Raw genomic sequence first — 10,636 nt, forward strand, 5'->3', positions numbered from 1 at the left:
CCTTTGTGTTGTATGTGTTTTATATTAGTTCAAGCAGGGATAATTAAAACAATTCAACAAGCAACAAAAGGAAATCCCACTTGGATCTTCATTCTTCGGAGTTTAGAACATACAAGTTCCTGCAAGGGCTTGACAGGGTAGATGTTGAGATGATTCTGAATGAGAGGACATAGTTGCAAGATAAATGGGTTGTTCCCACAGACTGGTAAATCTGGAACTCTCTACCCCAGGAGGTTGTGGACGTTAAATCACTGGAAGTATCTAAAGAGTAGATTATTTTGGAAAGATCTTGGAAAGTGAAGGGCATGAGAAACTGGTGTAGGAGTCGAGGCCAGGAGCAGAATATATTTGAAGGGCAGGATTCCATTCTCCTACTCGTCTTGTGTTTTTTTGCTAATACGTATGTCAATGTTTAAGTAAGAGTATACTTTGAGTGGTCTTTACTCTGCACATACTGTACTTTGAAGTGTGCTTGGCTCTGTGGTAATGAGTTTGGATATGAGTCAGAAAGTTGTGGATTTGACCCCATCTTGCAGGCTGCAGCATGGAGGCTGACACTACTGTGTAACACTCAGGGATGCTGCATCCTTGGGCATTGTCTTTCAAATAAAATTTAAATCAACGCATTAATGAAGAAGTTAGTATCATCCAAATAGTATCATCTGCACAAACCAGAAAAGTTTGGTGATGCTATCACAGCAAATTAGTTCACTGACTAAGCTGGGGTTCTAGTTTGCAGTCGGCTGAGATATAGAACACAGAACAGTACAGGCCCTTCGGCCCACGATGTTGTGCCGACCTATATAAACCTACTCCACAATCAATGTAATCCTTCCCTCCTCCACAGCCCATGACCCTCCATTTTTCTTGCATCCATATGCCTACATATCTAAGAGTCTCTTAAATGTCCCTATTGTATCAGCCTCTACCACCACCCCTGGCAGTGCATTCCGGGCACCCACCACTCAGTTTTTTTTTCAAAACAACCTCTGACATCTTCCCTAAACTTTCCTCCACTCACTTTAGACTGATGTCCTCTGGTATTGGCCATTGCTGCCCTGGCAAAAAGGTGCTGGCAAAAAAGGAAAAGGGCTAAGGTGGGTTTTCATCATCTTGTAGATTAAATCTATAGACAACAGGAGAAAGTAAATAAAAGAAGCATTTAGATCTGTTTTCAAATGGCAGCTCCCTTTTGAGATGGCTGTTTTTGCATCTAACCACATGAAACAACTGCATTGTGCATTGTCTACACCGCTCACTCTCAACCAACTTCTGCAGGTGGCCTGAGAAAGCTGTTAGGCATCTTATTGCCTTACCAGTATGTCAAGGAAGGAAGCTGAGAAGGCTGCTTATTAAGAACATCTGTGCCAATTCCCCACGGCCCTCAATTCCTTGTTCTCTTAAAAGATTTATCTTCCCTCCTCTTTAAATACCATCAATGATCTGATTTCCACAACCCGCTGGTTCTCTTAATGGCTTGTTATTTCTTCCTTGATTATAGATTCCAGCATCTTTCCAACAACAAATTTTAAGCTAACAGGTCTTTAGTTACCTGCCTTTTTGTCTTTCTCAGTTCTTGAACAAGGGAGTAACTTTGCAGTTTTCCAATCTACTAGTAATCTCCTGCAACTCGGTGAGTTTTGAAAAACTTCAACCAATGGTTCCACTATCTCTGCAGCCACTTTCTCTAAAACCCTTGGAAGCATGCCATGGGTTCCTGATGACTTGTCTGCCCTTAGTCCCATTACCTTGCCCCTTGTGATAGGGATTGCGATAAGTTCTTCCCATGCTATTTGAAACTAGCCCATCCGATGCCTTTGGGATATTTGCATGATTCTCCACTGTGAAGACTGATGCAAAGCATTGATTTAATTTAGCTGCTGTTTCCTATTATTAACTTCCAAGTCTCACTCTAATGATACATTGGTATAAGAAATAATGATTATATAAACTTAAGATGTCCATTTTATTACTTGTAAAAATGAATGCAGTACTGTTCCAGACGCTGGTTTAGGTAGATGTAAACAATCCCATAAGGACAATATTTGAAGATCAAGGCTATTCTCTTTGTCCACGCTCTGACATATTCCCACAATCACTGGCATGTATAGAGTCATGCAGCACAGATAACAGGCCCTTTGGCCCAACTGGTCCATGCTGACGAAGATTCCTATCTAAATTGGCCCTATTTGCCCGTGTCTGGCCCCCATTGCTATAAACCTTTCCTATCAATGTACCTGTCCAAGTGCCCTTTAAATGTTGTTAATGTACCTGCCTCAGCCACTTCCTCTGGCAGCTCATTCCATATACAGACCATCCTCTGGGTGGAAAAAGTTGTCCCTCAGGTTCCTATTAAATCTCTCCCTTCTTACCTTAAACCTATGCCTTCTAGTTCTTGATTCCCCAACCATGGGGACAAAGACTGTGTGCATTCACCCTATCTATGCCCCTCATGATTTTATACACCTCCACTCCCAACCTGCTCAACCTCTCTCCATAACTCAGTCCCTCAAGTCCCTGAGACGTATATATAAAGCTGTTCTAATCAACTTTTTCACAAATGACTGTGATTTAAAAGAAATGAATCTGGTTTAATTGCTTGGGATAATCCTAAAAACAAAATGTAATTTGCATATTCAAGACTCCAACTTGTTTAATTTTGATTCCATGCTCATCCAACATTTTGCAAACAAAAGTGATATCTGGAGGAGGAGCAGGAAAGTTAGAGGAATTCTTACACTTTTCTCTTGTGTACATCCAAACACCCTAACCAGCTCCTGTGACTGTCCTCCCTTACTGGCTCCCAGTCTTTGCTACCTCTACTCCTCCTAGCTTTCTGCTTTGTATCCCATTCAGCTGGTGACAAGGCCATCTAGCCCCCATCTGGCTCTGGTTCCATCTGCCTTGCAATTCTCCCCTAATGGTTCCCATTATCACCTTCCTTACTTATTAGATTCCAGCACTTGATGTTCCTGCTTATCACCCTCCAGCAGCTGGAGTCTTCTTCACCCTCCCCTCCCTTTACCTGGCTCCATCTATCATCCACCTGTCTCTGTCTCCCACCACCACCCCTCTTCCTCCCCTAATTGGCTCAATCTGTCTGTCATCCTTCACACTGGTACCCTCCCCTTGCCTTTCACCTTTGGTCCCTGCCTTACTGCTCCCCCTCTCCTTATACTGGCCATCTCCCCTCTTAACCCCGATGTAGGGGTTCAACTTGAAACATCGACAATTCCTTTCCCCCCACTGAAGCTGCTTGACCCACTGAGTTCCTCCAGCAGATTCTTTTGTGTTGCTCCAAATTCCAGCATCTGTAGTCTCTTGTGTCTCCATCTAGCCTACCTATTTCTACTGTGCCTTTTGGATACTCTTTTTTAAACAGAAAATACTGAAAACACCCAGGAGATCAACAGCATTTGTGGAGGGAGAAACAGTTAATCTTTGACGTCGATAACCTTTCATCAGAACTCAAATCCAATGAAAAATTCTGCATCTTAATTTGACCATATTAATTTTACCACTCCACCAACCTACCCCCACCTGAAGGGTTGCTGTGAGGATGGGTTGTTAATGGGGTATTCAGAGGGTGACGAAGAAATTGGATGTGTTGCAAATAAAGCTCACAATATGCTAATTTAATGAAGAAACAAAACAGCTGGTATCACAAATGGACGATTTACAATGTACATAAACAAAATGAGTTATTGGAAGTTGGAGAATTTGTTCTAGTCAAGAAACATGCAACATGCCAAGGTGGAAGATGAAAATACAACTCAACTTGCATTTGGCCTTGTGATAGTAGTGCTGGAGGCCAAAGACAGAAAGATTGGAGTGAAATGGTGAATTAAAGTGGAAGGCACTGGATGCTCAGGATCACCCCTGAGGTCTGAACACAGTTGCTCTATTCCAGTGCTGAGTAGACTATGAGATTGCAAGAAGTGCAAGTGAATTGTTGCTTTACCTGGAAAGACTGCTTGGATCTTTGGATAGTGGGAAAGGGAAGAGGCCAAAGGTTAAATGCTGCAGTGCATGGCAAAGTGCCATGGATAGTGAGTGGTTGGTGGGGACAGAAGAGCAGACCAATGCTGGGAGGGAATGTGGGTAGAATAAAATGGGAATGATGTAGGATTAGTGTAAATGGGTGCTTGATGGTTGGTGCGGGCTTGGTGCACCAAAGGACACGGATCCATGCCCTATGAGTCTGTGGTGATGGAAATGTCGTTGGAGCTGGCAGAAATTGTGAAGATGATCCATTGAATGCAGAAGCTGATGGGATGGAAGATGGGGAGCAGGGGGACTCCAACCTTACTCTGTCCAGGTAGAGTGGGGTAAGAGTATAGGCACAGGAAAGAAACAAGATACAGTGAAGAGTTCTGTCCACCATGGCAATGCGAACCACAGTTCAGAAAGAAGGCGCAGGCGCGGCGCGGGCAGCTTAAAAAGGAGAGAAAAAAAAACTTTGGAGGACTCGGGCTTCGGTTCAGAGGACTTCGGAGCAGCTAAGTGTTTTCTCTGTTTATCACTTTTATTCGGGTTTTTGGGTGTAAGGGTTGGTTTTTGTTAGGGTTTTTAGTGTAAGGTTTAGATTTCTTAATAAGTTTTTTAAGTAGTCGAGTGGGGGCTGGACTGCGCAGGTGCGGCGCGGGCAGCTTAAAAAGGAAACAGTCTATAGAGCGGGCAGCGTGGGAGTGGGCAGCGGAGTGAGAGGCAGCAGAGTGTTCTGGGCTTTAGCTCAAGGGGCTTCGGCGTGAAGGGGCTAGGAGGGTAAGTAGCTGGTAAGTAGGTAAAGGCAAGGTTTACCTTTTGTTCATTATAGATTTGTAGGTGGGAATACCTAGGGAAAAAAGAAAGGTAGTCAGATGGAGGACATGGTGGTGTGCTGCAGCTGTTTGATGTGGGAACTCGTGGACCTTGCTGTGGTCCAAGATGGCCACATCTGCAGTAAGTGCTTGAGGCTGGACGAACTTCAGCTCAGAGTTGATGAGCTGGAGTCGCAGCTACAAACACTGCGCAGCATAAGGGAGGGAGAGAGTTATGTAGACACGGTGCATCAGGTGACAGTCACCCCCCTTAGGGTAGGTACATCTGAGGTTTAGGAGGCAGATAGAATGGTGACTGTCAGGGGAGGGAAGAGGAAGAAGAAGTCAGGCAGGCAGACAGGACAGAGAACCCCGGAGGCTGTTCCCCTCAGTAACAAGTTTTCTGCCTTGGAAGCTGTTGAGGGGGATGACCTGCAGGGGCCTAGCTGCAGTTACCAGGTCTCTGGCACTGGGACTGGTACTGCTGCTCAGAAGGGAAGGGTGGGAAAGAGACATGCGGTAGTGATAGGGGACTCGATAGTCAGGGAAACAGACAGGAGGTTCTGTGGCAGTGACCATGAATCCCGGATGGTATGTTGCCTCCCAGGTGCCAGGGTCCGGGATGTCACTGATCGGGTCCACAGAATCCCTGAGTGCGAGGGAGAGCAGCCAGAAGTTGTGGTCCATATTGGCACCAATGACATAGGTAGGAAGGGGGATGAGGTCCTGAAGAGTGAGTTCAGGGAGCTAGGCAGAAAATTGAGGAACAGGACCTCAAGGGTAGCAATCTCGGGATTGCTGCCAGTGCCATGTGATAGTGAAGGTAGGAATAGGAGGAGCAGATAAATGCGTGGCTGAGAAGCTGGTGCAGGAGGGAGGGTTTTAGATTTCTGGATCATTGGGATCTCTTCTCGGGAAGGTAGGACCTGTACAGAGAGGACGGGTTACACCCGAACCAGAAGGGGGCCAATATCCTTGTGGCGAGATTTTCTAGGGTGGTTCGGGAGGGTTTAAACTAGTTTGTGAGGGGGAAGGGAACCGGAGGAGTAGGTCAGAGGAAGAAGGGAATGGGGAAAAGTTAGATCAAACAGGTAGAGAGGCTTTGGGGAAGGAGAAGCAGAATACAGGCTATAAAAGTAGTAAGGTAGATGGACTGAAGTGTGTTTACTTAAATGCAAGAAGTGTCAGGAATACGGGAGATAAACTGAGGGCTTGGATAAGTATGGGGGACTATGATGTCGTGGCTATTACTGAGACGTGGCTGACGTCAGGGCAGGAGTGGATATTGAATATTCCTGGTTTTTGGTATTTTAAGAGGGATAGGGAAGGGGGGAGAAGAGGGGGAGGGGTGGCGATACTGGTCAGGGACACTGTTACGGCTGTGGAAAAGGTGGATGTTGTAGAAGGATCATCTCTAGAGTCTGAATGGGTGGAATTAAGGAACAAGAAAGGAGCAGTTACTCTACTAGGAGTATTCTATAGGCCCCCTGGTAGCAGTAGAGATATAGAGGAGCAGATTGGCAGGCAGTGTTTGGAGAGAAGCAGAAATAACAGGGTTGTTATAATGGGAGACTTCAACTTCCCAAATATAGACTGGAACCTGCTTAGTGCCAAAGGTTTAGATGGGACGGAATTTGTTAAGTGTGTCCAGGAGGGATTCCTGACGCAGTATGTTGACAGGCCGACTAGAGGGAATGCCATGTTAGATCTAGTTTTAGGAAATGAACCGGGACAGGTGAAGGATCTATTGGTGGGTGAGCATTTGGGGGACAGTGACCATTGCTCAATAACCTTTAAAATTGTCATGGACAGGGACAGGTTCAGAGAGGACAAGAGGTTTTTCAATTGGGGAAGGGCTAACTACGAGGCTATAAGGAGAGAACTTGGGAGTGTAAATTGGGATGTCCTTTTTGAAGGAAAATGTACCATGGAGATGTGGTCGATGTTCAAGGATCTTATGCAGGATGTTAGGGATAAATATGTCCCGGTGAGGCAGAGAAGGAATGGCAGGGTGAAGGAACCGTGGGTGACGAGAGAGGTGGAACAACTTGTTAGGGAGAAGAAGGTAACATACGTGAGGTATAAGCAGCAAGGTTCAGACAGGGCCCATGAGGAAAATAGGGTAGCGAGGAAGGAACTTAAGAAAGGGCTGAGGAGAGCTAGAAGGGGACATGAAAAGGCTTTGGCTAGTAGGGTTAAGGAAAATCCCAAGGCCTTTTTCAAGTACGTGAAGGGTAGGAGGATGGCTAGGGTGAAGGTAGGTCCGATTAAGGACAAAGGTGGGAGAATTTGCCTGGAGGCGGCGGAAGTGGGAGAAGTTCTCAATGAGTACTTCTCTTCGGTATTCACCAGGGAGAGGGGTCTTGATGATGCGGAGGGGAGTGCTGGTAGGGGTAATGTTCTTGAGGTTGTTGATATCAAGAGAGAGGACGTGTTGAAGTTGTTAAATAATATTAAGACAGATAAATCTCTGGGGCCTGACGGGATTTACCCCAGGCTGCTTCGAGAGGCTAGGGAGGAGATTGCTGAACCGCTGCGTAAGGATCTTTGAGTCTCGTTGTCTACGGGGGTGGTGCTGGAGGATTGGAGGGTTGCGCCATGTTGTCCCCTTGTTAAAAAAAGGTAATAGGGATAGGCCAGGGAATTATAGACCGGTGAGTCTCACGTCTGTGGTGGGTAAAGCTGTTAGAAAGGATTCTAAGGGATAGGATTTATGAACACCTTGAGAATCATGGACGATTAGGGACAGCCAGCATGGCTTTGTGAAGGGAAGATCTTGCCTCACAAGACTGATAGAGTTCTTTGAGGGGTGACCAGGAAGATTGATGAGGGCAGTGCGGTGGATGTGGTTTACATGGATTTAGTAAGGCATTTGATAAGGTTCCTCATGGTAGGCTTCTTCAGAAGGTCAGAGGCCAAGGGATCCAAGGAAGCTTGGCTGTGTGGATTAGGAATTGGCTTGCATGTAGAAAGCAGAGGGTTGTGGTGGAAGGAGTGCCCTCGGATTGGAAGGCAGTGACTAGTGGTGTCCCGCAGGGATCGCTTCTGGGACCTCTACTTTTGTGATATTTATAGATGACTTAGATGAGGGGGTGGAGGCTGGGGTTAGTAAGTTTGCAGACGACACTAAGATAGGCGGTGTTGTGGATAGTGTGGAGGGCTGTCAGAGCTTACAGAGGGATATTGATAGGATGCAGAGCTGGGCTGACAAGTGGCAGATGGCGTTCAATCCTGGAGAAGTGTGAGGTGGTACACTTTGGAAGGACAAACTCCAGGGCATTGAAAGTTTGCCTCACAGGTGGAAAGAGCAGGTTAAGAAGGCCAATGGGATGTTGGCTTTCATAAATCGCAGGATTGAGTTTAAGAGCCGCGAGGTGATGATGCAGCTTTACAAAAACTCTAGTTAGGCCACACTTAGAGTACTGTGTTCAGTTCTGGTCGCCTCATTATAGGAAGGATGTGGAGGCATTGGAGAGGGTGCAGAGATTTACCAGGATGCTGCCTGGATTGGAGAGTATTGAATATGAGGAGAGGCTTAAGGTGCTAGGGCTTATTCACTGGAAAGGAGGAGGATGAGAGGAGACATGATAGAGGTATATAAAATATTGAGAGGAATAGATAGACAGTCAGCGCCTCCTTTCCCAGGGCACCAATGCTCAAGACGAGAGGTCATGGCTTTAAGGTTATGGGTGGGAGGTTCAGGGGAGATGTCAGAGGGAGGTTTTTCACCCAGAGAGTGGTTGGTGCATGGAATGCACTGCCTGGGGTGGTGGTGGTGGAGGCAGATACATTGAAACAGGTTCAAGAGCTTGTGGATAGGCATATGGAGAATGTGAGATAGAGGGATTGCGGGAGGAAGGGGTTAGGTAGTGTGAGGGTGGTCTGATGGACGGCACAACATGGTGGGCCGAAGGGCCTGTTTTGTGCTGTATGGTTCTATGGTCCTATGGTCTCAGAGGCCATATTATCATTAAGATCCTAACAATGCCAGGGCTCCTATTTGGTGAAGCTGTAGGGAATTTCAGGATGTAATCTGAGCAATGAGAGAGGAACAGCTGTTAGTTTTTGTGTGGTGATGGATGTTGACTTACTACTGGCTGTTTGCTTAGCTGCATGGGAAGCAAATTTTAAACTAATGAAAACCAAAGCATAAAAGTGAAAGAAATAGTACTGAACTTCAACCATTTGATCAAAGGTTTCATTTGTTGTGCTCAATGGAAGGAGATTCCCTTCCCTGTGGCCGAGCTATTATTATTATTATTATTATTATTACCACCACCACCACCACCACCACGACGTATTGACCTACCCCTCCCAACTCCTCTGGTGGAAAAAAACACGGCTCTGTAAGGGCTCAGAGGGCAGTGGAGCAAGTGCTGTCACGAAATATGCTGCAACACTGAGCTGCAACAGAAAGTTCATTGAGAAGTCATGAATCAACCCAAAAAGAATTAAGCAGGTAAGTTTAATCCTGCTAAATATCTTGCACTAGCAGAAAAAATGTAAATGTCAATTTTATTAGAAATAAAAACACAAAATGGTGAACTATGCAGGTTCAGGCAGTGTTTTTGTAGAAGCACTTTAATATTTCAACCTAATGATCTTTCATCAGAAAATTAGAGATAAAAGACTGGAATGGCTGATTACTGGAAATCATTAAATTCATTGTTGAGCCTTGGGGACTGCAAGGTGTTTAGTTGGAAGATGAGATGCCATTCCTCAAACTTACAGTGGGCTTTGTTGGAGTGTAGGAGGCCAGTGACAGGTCAGAGTTCCAGCACCTGCAGTATTTTGCTTTTGCACAGTATTTTGGCTGGTGAGTGATAAGTTAGATGCATGAAATTTGGTGCAGTCTAGGTCTACCTATTTCATCCTTCTTTGAGATAAAAGGTGGGTGGGGACAGGGAGTACACATCTGCTTAAGTTAGGCACATGAGGGTGGGTAGGTGGGAGTTGGAGGTAAGCAAAGAACTGAGTGAAAGAAAAATACTACTATAATGGATCTCACTTTTGCTATTTTTCTGACACGTCTATTATAATGTAACTATAATATTATAATTATAGTATTGTATTTATATAGTTATATAAAGTATTATAATGATCAAACAATACTGAATTTTTGAACTTACTGAGAAATACCTTGAATTCTCAGCCACTCATCAACCTTTGAAACTCACGAGTGCAGTTGGATGAATTTCTGTGGCCGAGATGCTTCAAAGCTTAAATCTTTTCCCACGCTGCATTTTTCCCTTACATTTTAAAAGTCTACTTGTCCATTAATTAACCATTTATGTTAGATTTCAGTTTTGCATGAGGCTACTAAATCTTGTATTCTGTAGTGTGGATTCAAGTTATTACCAGTCTGCAGAAAAATGTTTTCTTCAACTTCTTTGAATTAAAACAACTTAAAAGAATGTATGTGCACTTTTCTTAATTGTATCTGAAGAATTACACAAGTTACTGCATTAACCAGTTAAAGGAAGAACCTAAAGCTTGGTCAACCTTATTAAGGTTGTAACAGACTCAACACATGGATATTAAATCACAAGCTTCTATGATGTAATAGTCATAAAGATCGACAAACAAAATTCTGCAGTAAGCATTCTATGTTCCAGATCTGATTTAACAGTTACATTTGCAGTATCAGAAATAATATTCAGAGATAATCCAAGAAATGAATCCTTGGAAAGCAAGTATGGCCAATCATCACCAAATTTTCACGAGGTCTTAAGGTATTTGTGAAGAAGAAAAATGGATAAAAGGAAAATTCTCTTGAGTCACTCCTACTCACAAACTAGGAGATTTCTTCACAAACAAGTTAAGGTGGGTCTCTTACC

Source organism: Pristis pectinata, chromosome 5 (assembly GCF_009764475.1).
Source record: "Pristis pectinata isolate sPriPec2 chromosome 5, sPriPec2.1.pri, whole genome shotgun sequence".
NCBI classification, from domain to species: Eukaryota; Metazoa; Chordata; class Chondrichthyes; order Rhinopristiformes; family Pristidae; genus Pristis; species Pristis pectinata.